The following is a 9,719-nucleotide window of genomic DNA, read 5'->3' on the forward strand; positions in this document are numbered from 1 at the left end:
CTCAATTACACGTAATACATTCAATTAATGATGCTATAAGTAAGGGATGCAAATGCATCGGATCGGATTGTTTTTTGAATCGGGGTATATCTGAATCTAATCTAATCATATAAATTTGAGATCTGATTCAAATAGAGATGGCAATTTTTCCCGTTCTCGATAGGTATCCGAGCTTGCTGACCCCTTGGGGTTAGGTATAGCGAGTGCTTTGGCGGGGTTAGGGATGGGGCTAAAACTGAATCCCCGATCGAGTTCGGTAACAGGGATGGGGAATGCAATCATTGCCCTGCCCCTGCCCCGATTAATTATATATATACTATTTATATTATAATATTATTATATTATAATTACACAAATAACAAAAACTCAAAAAGAGTGAAAGACAAAAAATTTTAAATTATCGACTCGAGAGAGAGTCTCTTGACTCTCTTCTACTAATTAACTCGACAAATAAAGAAGAAATAACAGAGAAAAGAACTTGCGAGGGCGACACCTGAAACTCAAAACCCTACCCTTCTTTCGTTATTCGTCTATTGTCTTCAGTAACTAGTAGTTGTTGTACGTACTCTCTCTCTCTCTCTCTCTCTCTCTCTCTCTCTCTCTCTCTCTATATATATATATATATATATCAACTCAACGCTCACAAGTCCAATATTTGATTTTTGAAATCTCAAACAGATGTGAGATGTTACATATTTGAAACTTTGCAACTCAAAAGTCACAAGTTTGAAGTATCTCTCTCAAACAATCGAGGATTTGGGTCTTCGACGGGGAACTCATCCCTAGCAGGGTCGGGGATGGAGGAGCATTTCTTTTCCTAACGAGGACTAGGGACGAGGATGGGGAATGTAATCCCTGCCCCCAAACCCGCACTATTGCCATTCCTAGATTCGTATCCATAGTATATTGAATATCTGAATCTGAGCCGAAGCGATTTCATTTCTAAAAACTTTAATAAGGTATTAAAAAGAAAAAAAATCGTAATAGTTTATATAAAGAAACACGAAAAATACAAGTATTTTTCAGTAGTTTTAATCATATATATTAATAAATACATGTATTTTTTATAAAAAAATCAATAAAATACAATATAAAACATATATACTACAAAAAAAAAACAATAATATATAGGTCAGATTGGATAGGATAAGTGGGTGTACGAATCCACTCTGATTTGAAAAATAATTGGATTTGGATCGGATCATGATCCAATCCATTTGCACCCCTAACTATAACTGTTGGATTGGAACTTTTCATTGGAAGAAGCGTATAGAAGGCAATATATTCATCACCATTTATTATAACCTTTCCCATTTCATATATAGAATTAGTTACATGATACCTGTTTCATCATTATTTAAGGGAAATTTGTAGATTAGTATCTTGTACTTTGGGTTTAGTCTCATTTTAGTTTTTTGAACTTCAAAATGTGTTAATCCAATATCTAAACTTTTAAATTGTTCAAATTTAATTCAAAATTACCCTTTGGGTGTCATCTAATATTCTTTATCAATGAACCAAATGCTGAAATCTCTTAGAAGTCAATTGGATGTGAAACGACAAAAAACGAAAGGAACCAAAAAATAAAACTTCATGTAGCGTTCAATTGTTGACTCTAAAACCAATAAAAGCTCCTCATCATTCACCCTTGAAGGCCATCGTGCAACTCAAAGCGAGGGGTCTAGTTTTGTTTTCACTTCTCGGTTGATCTCCTGATTAGCTTTTACTTGCTCCTTACAGGGACAATGGATAATTATATGTATTTGGGTTGGCGTTTATTTCTTTTCACCTGTTTGTAAAGAAATTATTTTTCAACCAAAAAAAAAAAAGACATGGTTTCTTGCCGATTACCAAAACCAAAAAAGAGTGAGAACAACCTGCAATCACCCAAAAGGAAAAGATAGAATTTTTTGAAACACAGAAACTCAAGAGGTAACAACTAGACATACATGTTCTCGGAGCACGACAACTTTCTTGCTCTGGTTTGTTTTTCTTGTCTTTTGCTTCTCTTTTAACGCCTTAATTTTGATTTTGGAGCCTATTTCGTTCCACAATTTGCTGCACATCGTTTTTGAATTATCACCCTAAATTTGTTCAACAACCCAATATGGGTGTTGGGTTCTTCTCAAATCTTTTTATGAATTCTAAAGCCGGAGAGTTGAGCTTCGAAGATATCGAATCTGGTTGGCATTTGGCTTTGAGGCGCAAGTACATCAATGCCTGTCGTTTTTACTTTTCAGCGTCTCATTAATACTCCCTAGACTCCCCAAAAAAATGCCAGAGCTTTTAGAGAAACCGTTGGCTGCTATGGCTTGGAAGGAAAGAGGAATGAAAAAAAAAATCATTTTGTGCTCTGTTTCAGAAAGATGATTACCCTTATTTTGATATTTTCAAAAGTTTCAAATCATTATGTGCTCTGTTTCATCATTAATTTTGATATTTTCAAAAGTTTTAAATCGCACTTGTCATTGTGTGATATATATAACTGATTATTAGTTAACGTTAGATATTAAATTAGAACTTTTGGAAGTCTAGATGCTAGATTAGCACGTTTTGAAGTTCGGAAATCAAAGTGAGACTATCGAAAATGTAGCATATTAATATGCAGTTTTCCTTTTAATTAATTCAGTTTCATATTTATTGTTAAATTATAAACCTTTAAATTATTTATTATTATTTCATTTTGATGTAATCGTTTTCGGCCACGTACCAATGTTTTGTGATGTAAAATTTTTTGGCTAAGTACTTCGTCATTTGACCCGGTGGTGGCGTGCCTTAGTGATGAGCTACTTGGTGGTGAACTGCCTACTAGCGAACTGCTTGGTGGAGAACTGCCTGGGGGCGAACTGCCTGGTGGCGAACTGCCCGGTGGCGAACTGTCTGGTGGCGAACTGCCTGGGGGCGAACTGCCTGGTGGCGAACTGCCCGGTGGCGAACTGTCTGGTGGCGAACTGCCTGGGGGCAAGCTCCCTGGTGGCAAAATGCTCGGTGGCGAACTGCCTGGTGGCGAACTGCCCGGTGGCGAACTGCCTGGTGGCGAATTGCTCGGTGGTGAACTGCCTGCTGGCGAGTTGCTTGGTTGTCACGGGGCTAATCGATGAGGCCCCGTGCGGCGCTCGATGGGGTCGAGAAAGCCTACAAATGCAAGCAACAACACACAAAATACAACAAGAAGACACACAAATTAGACAAAAGGCAACTTGTATTGCATTAATCTGTGGTAAGCACAAGCACACAGTACAGTGTCGAGGGGATCTCGTGCTTAACCTTTACACACTTATGAGCTCACTCGACTACCTACCTCCCCTCAAAGAGTATGTTAAGCTTTTGGGGGAGTGACATTAAGAAACATCAAAAAGGTGAAAAAGCATACTACAATATTATAATAGTGCCATTGGCAATCTCCCATACAAAAGTACATGCATAGCCCACCCATGACACACACTTGGACAATGGAGTGGTTGTTATAGGCACGATGGATGGCACTTGATGGCGCGGCAGAGAGAACACTTGTTACAGTCTCCCCCACTCAATTCAGTCTTCGTCCTCGAAGACTAGCTTTTACTTGAGGCTCCAATCTGCTGTTGATGAAGGAAGGTTCTTCAGCTGCTCCACGAAGTTTATCTTTTCCAAGGCCTGGGCATGATGATGGGTGGAAGTCTTCAATGTGTTCTGGATGGCGGGAAAACCTATGGCTAGTCTCTACGGTAAGTCCTTGCCTAGCTGCTTCAAGGTAGGATTTTGGTTGCTCTAGCTAGATGTTTGGAAGGTTTTGTGGCCAGGGCTAGGTCAAAATGATATTTTGGATTGTTAGGATGTTGGTTCCCATTTATTTTTCCCTGAGGTTGACTCACAACGCTACTACTGGATTTATCCTGAGGGATGATGTAAAGGTGGTCCCTAAACGGCTTGGGTGGCACTCGCTCTCCCCGTTGGTTGTGGTAGTAGATGTGGGCTAGGTTTGACACGGCCTTGGGTTTTCTGTTGGGCCCATCAGTTGTAGGCGCTTGCGGCTTCTGCTGTGAAGTTGGCTTCCGTTGATGTGGTTGGTGTTGAAGCTAATGCTGATGCCGATGTTGGTGCTGACTTGGGCACTAGCATTGGCATTGGCGTTGGCACTGGAAATGGAACTGTCTTGGGGATGACTTCTTCCTGGTGATGACTTCCCAACTAGTTCCAATGTCGAGGCGAGGTACTTGACAGGGGTTCTTCCTTGTTGGCGTGGCGCTGTCTTCATGGTTGCTGGTTTCTTGGTACAACTGTAAGGCCGAAAGTTGTTTCCCAAGTATCTGCACGACTGATGAGACGGGAACCATGCAAGGGGAGTGTTCGTCCAGAATAAGCAAGCTGTTGATGTGTGGCATAAGTGCTGCTTCCGCCTGCTTGAGGAACTCCACTCCAAGAACAACCTGAAAATCATCCAAGGGAACCACAGATAGATTGATGGGTCATTTCCATGGTCCAACTCGGAGTTCTACTCCACGGGCCGTGCCCTCTACTGCTTTGGCCCCGGAGTTGACAGCCTTGACCCACCTCGTTTGTTTGGTGGTGGTCAAGCCAAGTCGCTTGGCCTCTGCAAGCGAAATGAAGTTGTGGGTGGCCCCGGTGTCCACCAAGGCTTGGGTCGCCCTCCCGCTCGGTGATATCTACATAACTCATCCCCTTGTGGGCTTTGGTGGGCCGCTTGGATGTGGCCTCTTTCTTGACCATGGCGTTGATGAGTTGGAGGGCGCCTACTCTTGGCGCCACGATGGGTTTCTCCTCATCGCTCTCTTCACTATCACTGAGTTTGGCGATGAGGGCAGTTATCTTCTTTCGGGTTGGACAGTGACTCATCCAATGCTTCCCGTTGCAAAGGTAACAAGGCACAGGAGGAGGTCTCCTAGTTGCTTGGTGGCCCTGATGGCTTGGGCCTCCTTGTGGCTTCTTCCCTTGTTGGTAATTGTAGGGTTTGTCCGCAGGCACTGGCTTCTCCTTTGTAGAGGTTGATTGTTCATCACCCCCACCAGAGTCGTGGTACGTGGGCTGGATGGTCTTTGCACATCTTCCTTAGGTGTTCTCATATCAACAAGCTGCTCAGCTACAACCATGGCAGTGGCGAGGTCTTCAACCCCACGTCACTGGAGTTCGAGCTCGGCCCATGGCTTGAGACCATCTATAAAATTGAACAGAAGATCCTTGTCTGACATGTCAGTGATCTCCAATGTCAAGGCCGAAAACTCCTTGACATAGTCATGTAGTGATTCTTGATGTCTGAGATTCTTCATTATTTGGTGCGCTAGGTACTCAACATTTTCTGGGTAGAACTGCCGCTTGATCTCATGCTTGAATCCAACCCATGTGTCGATAGTGCGGGTTCCACATTCAATGTCTTGGCAACACCTACGCCACCATAACATTGCGATATCAGTCAAATATATAGCAGTTGTACGTACCTGAGTTTGGTTGTCAATGATGCCAGTGGCGGAGAAATATTGCTCCAATTGCCACAAGAAGTTGTCAAGCTCCCTAGCATCCTGAGCACCCGAGTAAGGTGTTGGCTCTCGGATCTTGATGTTCATGGAAGCTAGGGTGGAGGGAGTGCTAGGTGCGTTGGCCATTGCCCTCTTTAGGAGAGTCATCTCATCTCTCATCTCATCCAATTGCGCTTGAAATCTGTTTAGCAAGCCCTGTAGGCTGCTTTGGGAAGGCCCAGCTCCCGAATTCTGTATGGTGGTGTGCATGTCTCTGAAGGCGCCATTGAAACGTCCTTCTAGTTCCACCACTGCATTCTCAACCGTCTCTAGGTTGAGGTGGAGTTCATCAACCCAATCTCGGGTTTCTCCCATTGTCACCTCACAACGTAGGAGGCGCATGTCCACGGTAGCTAGTTGGTCGACTGATTTGTCATGCTTGCTAGCTTTGGTTGTACGGCCCTTTGGGGCTTGTGACTTGGTAGGTTCGTCAAGTGGAGCTTCATCAGTGTCGTGGGCTTGAGGCAGCCCATGTGGTGTGTCATCGGTAATGCCACGGTTGCTCTTCATTGTGTTGATGTAGGGACGAAGACAAGGTCCAGAGTGTGTGTAGGAGTTCCTACTCTGATACCAACTCTCACGGGGCTAATCAATGAGGCCTCGTGCGGCGCTCGATGGGGTCGAGAAAGCCTACAAATGCAAGCAACAACACACAAAATACAACAAGAAGACACACAAATTAGACAAAAGGCAACTTGTATTGCATTAATCTGTGGTAAGCACAAGCACACAGTACAGTGTCGAGGGGATCTCGTGCTTAACCTTTACACACTTATGAGCTCACTCGACTACCTACCTCCCCTCAAAGAGTACGTTAAGCTTTTGGGGAAGTGACATTAAGAAACATCAAAAAGGTGAAAAAGCATACTACAATATTACAATAGTGCCATTGGTAATCTCCCATACAAAAGTACATGCATAGCCCACCCATGACACACACTTGGACACTGGAGTGGCTGTTATAGGCACGATGGGTGGCACGTGATGGCGCGGCAGAGAGCACTTGTTACACGGTGGCGAACTGCCCAGTGGCGAACTGCTCGGTGGCGAACTGTCCGGTGGCGAGTTGCTCGGTGGAAAACTGCCTAGTGGCGAGCTGCCTGGTGATGAACTACCCGGTGGCAAACTGCCTGGTGGCGAATTGCCCGATGGCGAACTTCGTACTAGGCGGCCAGTGACTTAGAAAATGGTGGAGCTCCTTGGTGCGGCGCAATCCAACTGCCCTCAGCATGAGGTGGTCTTCTTTCCTTTGCAGGCAGTGGGAGCTGAGGGACCTGTGAGAACTCCATCTTTTCCTCCTCTTTGTAGACGGCGGGAGCTGGGGGACCTGCGAGAACTGAATTAGAGGTCCCGGGGGTATTTTCCCGGTGGGGGCTCTCCGACGCTTAAGTTAGCACTCTTATTGTAGAGAGCTTTGAAGATAATATGAGAGGGCTAGAGAGCAGGGGTTACTTCCCTTTTTTCATCATCCTCACCTTTGGGGGGTGAGGTCTTTATATACCGGAGTCCTCGCGGGTTAGGTGGGTGAAAAGCCTCCAAACGGTAAGACTTGTCACATCCTGTCAGAACCGGGGTACGATGGTGAACTCCTCGAGGTCGTCACGCTGACGCTTGTGTCAGGCGGCCAGGTTGGCGCCTGGGCCGGGTTGTTAGGGGGGCGCCTGTGTTAGTCGGTGGGTTGGTGTCTGGGCCAGGTCGTTAGGTTGGCGCCTGCGTCAGTTGGCGGGTCGGTGTCTGGGCCAGGTCGTCAGGTTGGCGCCTGTGTCAGTCGGCGGGTCAGTGTCTAGGCCAGGTTTGTCGGTGGGCGGCTTGGCCGGATCATGTGCTAGGCTGATCCAGATCGGCCAGGTCGCGCAGGCCGCGCGTCAGGTCACGCCAGGCCGGCCAGACTTGTGCCTGGGTGGGTCACCAACTTCGTAAGTTTGTTGGTTGGGTGTTTACCTAGTTGTCACGAGGTGCCACGTGTCACAGTTTCATTGGAGGGCCAAATCTGCCCTCATCAATAGCCCCCCACTCCCGAGCTGATAGTAACTCAACGAAGGGAGTAGATTTCTTTTTGGCCCATAAGTCGATGAGCTAGTAAGTGCTGATCCAATTACTAGTGTGGCCCGTAGGCTTTGGGAGCGACTCGTAGTCTACTCTTCTTTGACTTTTGCCCGTGCCGGAGAGGCGACCGGGTCTTAAGTAGTAATGTGGCCCGTAGGCTTTGGGAGTGACCAGTGGTCTACTCTTTTCCCAACTTTGCCCGTGCCGGAGAGACGACCGGGTCTTAAGTAGTAATGTGGCCCGTAGGCTTTGGGAGTGACCAGTGGTCTACTCTTTTCTAACTTTGCCCGTGTCGGAGAGGCGACCGGGTCTTAAGTAGTAATGTGGCCCGTAGGCTTTGGAGTGACTAGTGGTCTACTCTTTTCTGACTTTGCCCGTGCCGGAGAGGAGACCGGGTCTTAAGTAGTAATGTGGCCCGTAGGCTTTGGAGTGACTAGTGGTCTACTCTTTTCTGACTTTGCCCGTGCCGGAGAGGCAACCGAGTCTTAAGTAGTAATGTGGCCTGTAGGCTTGGCCTGCATCAGCTTCGTAATGCCGGTCACCTACTCCTATAAGAAGCCACTAGGGGCTCGACCTTCGGGGGCAGCACTACTAACTTTAGGTTGCCAGCTCCGGTAAGGGCGCCTATGTAGTCAGTTGGCCGTCAACTCCCGCGGAAGCCACGAAGAGCTCATCTTTGTAGGGGGGACCTTGCGGAGAGGAATGATGTGGCATTATCTGAATTGAAAGTAAGGTTGGTAGAGCTACTTAGTCTGTTAGCTCCCTGCATAGTCTTTGAGTTCACAAAAAATGTAAACTATAAAGCGATAGCTAAAAAGTGAGGACTTAGCTTTGGTAAGATGAAAACTTAGCTTTTGTAGGATGAGAACTTAGCTTTTTGTAGTGTGTTCCCACAGACGACGCCAATTGATGTAACCGTTTTCGGCCACGTACCAATGTTTTGTGATGTAAAATTTTTTGGCTAAGTACCTCGTCATTTGACTCGGTGGTGGCGTGCCTTAGTGATGAGCTACTTGGTGGTGAACTGCCTACTGGCGAACTGCTTGGTGGAGAACTGTCTGGGGGCGAACTGCCTGGTGGCAAACTGTTCGGTGGTGAACTGTCTGGTGGTGAACTGCTTGGTGGTGAGCTCCCTGGTGGCGAACTGCCTGGTGGCGAACTGCCCGGTGGTGAACTGCCTGGTGGCGAACTGCCCGGTGGTGAACTGCCCGGTGGTGAGCTGCTCGGTGGCGAACTGCCCGGTGGTGAACTGCCCAGTGGCGAACTGCCTGGTGGCGAGTTGCTTGGTGGCAAACTGCTCGGTGGCAAAATGCTCGGTGGTGAACTGCCCGGTGGCAAACTGCCTGGTGGCGAGTTGCTCGGTGGCGAACAGCCTGGTGGCGAACTACCTAGTGGCGAACTGCCCGGTGGCGAACTCCCTACTAGGCGGCCGGTGACTTAGAAAATGGTGGAGCTCCCTGGTGCGGCGCAATCCAACTGCCCTCAGCATGAGGTGGTCTTCTTTCCTTTGTAGGCAGTGGGAGTTGAGGGACCTGCGAGAAATCCATCTTTTCATCCTCTTTGTAGGTGGCGGGAGCTGAGGGACCTACGAGAACTCCATCTTTTCCTCCTTTTTGTAGGTGGCGGAAGCTGAGGGACCTGCGAGAACTGAATCAGAGATCCCGGGGGTATTTTCCCGGCGGGGGCTCTCCGATGCTTAAGTTAGCACTCTTATTGTAGAGAGATTTGAAGTCCTCGCGGGTTAGGTGGGTGAAAAGCCTCCAAACGGTAAGACTCGTCACATCCTGTCAGAACCGGGGTACGGGGCTGAACTCCTCGAGGTCGTCAGGCTGGCGCTTGTGTCAGGCGGCCAGGTTGGCACCTGGGCTGGGTTGTCAGGGGGGTGCCTGCGTCAGTTGGCGGGTTGGTGTCTGGGCGAGGTCGTCAGGTTGACGCCTGTGTCAGTTGGCGGGTCAGTGTCTAGGCCAGGTTTGTCGGTGGGCGTTTTATGGGCGGCTTGGCCGAATCATGTGCTAGGCTGGTCCAGGTCGGCCAGGTCGCGCTGGCCGCGTGCCAGGCCGCACGCAGTTCGCGTAGGCCGCGTGCCAGGTCGGGCGCTAGGCTGCGCGGGCCACGCGTCAGGCCGTGCATTAGGCCGTGCGTAGGTCACGCCAGGCCGGC

This window comes from Nelumbo lutea, chromosome 4 (assembly GCF_056320005.1).
Source record: "Nelumbo lutea isolate HS-2025 chromosome 4, American lotus-T2T, whole genome shotgun sequence".
In the NCBI taxonomy this organism is placed as follows: domain Eukaryota; kingdom Viridiplantae; phylum Streptophyta; class Magnoliopsida; order Proteales; family Nelumbonaceae; genus Nelumbo; species Nelumbo lutea.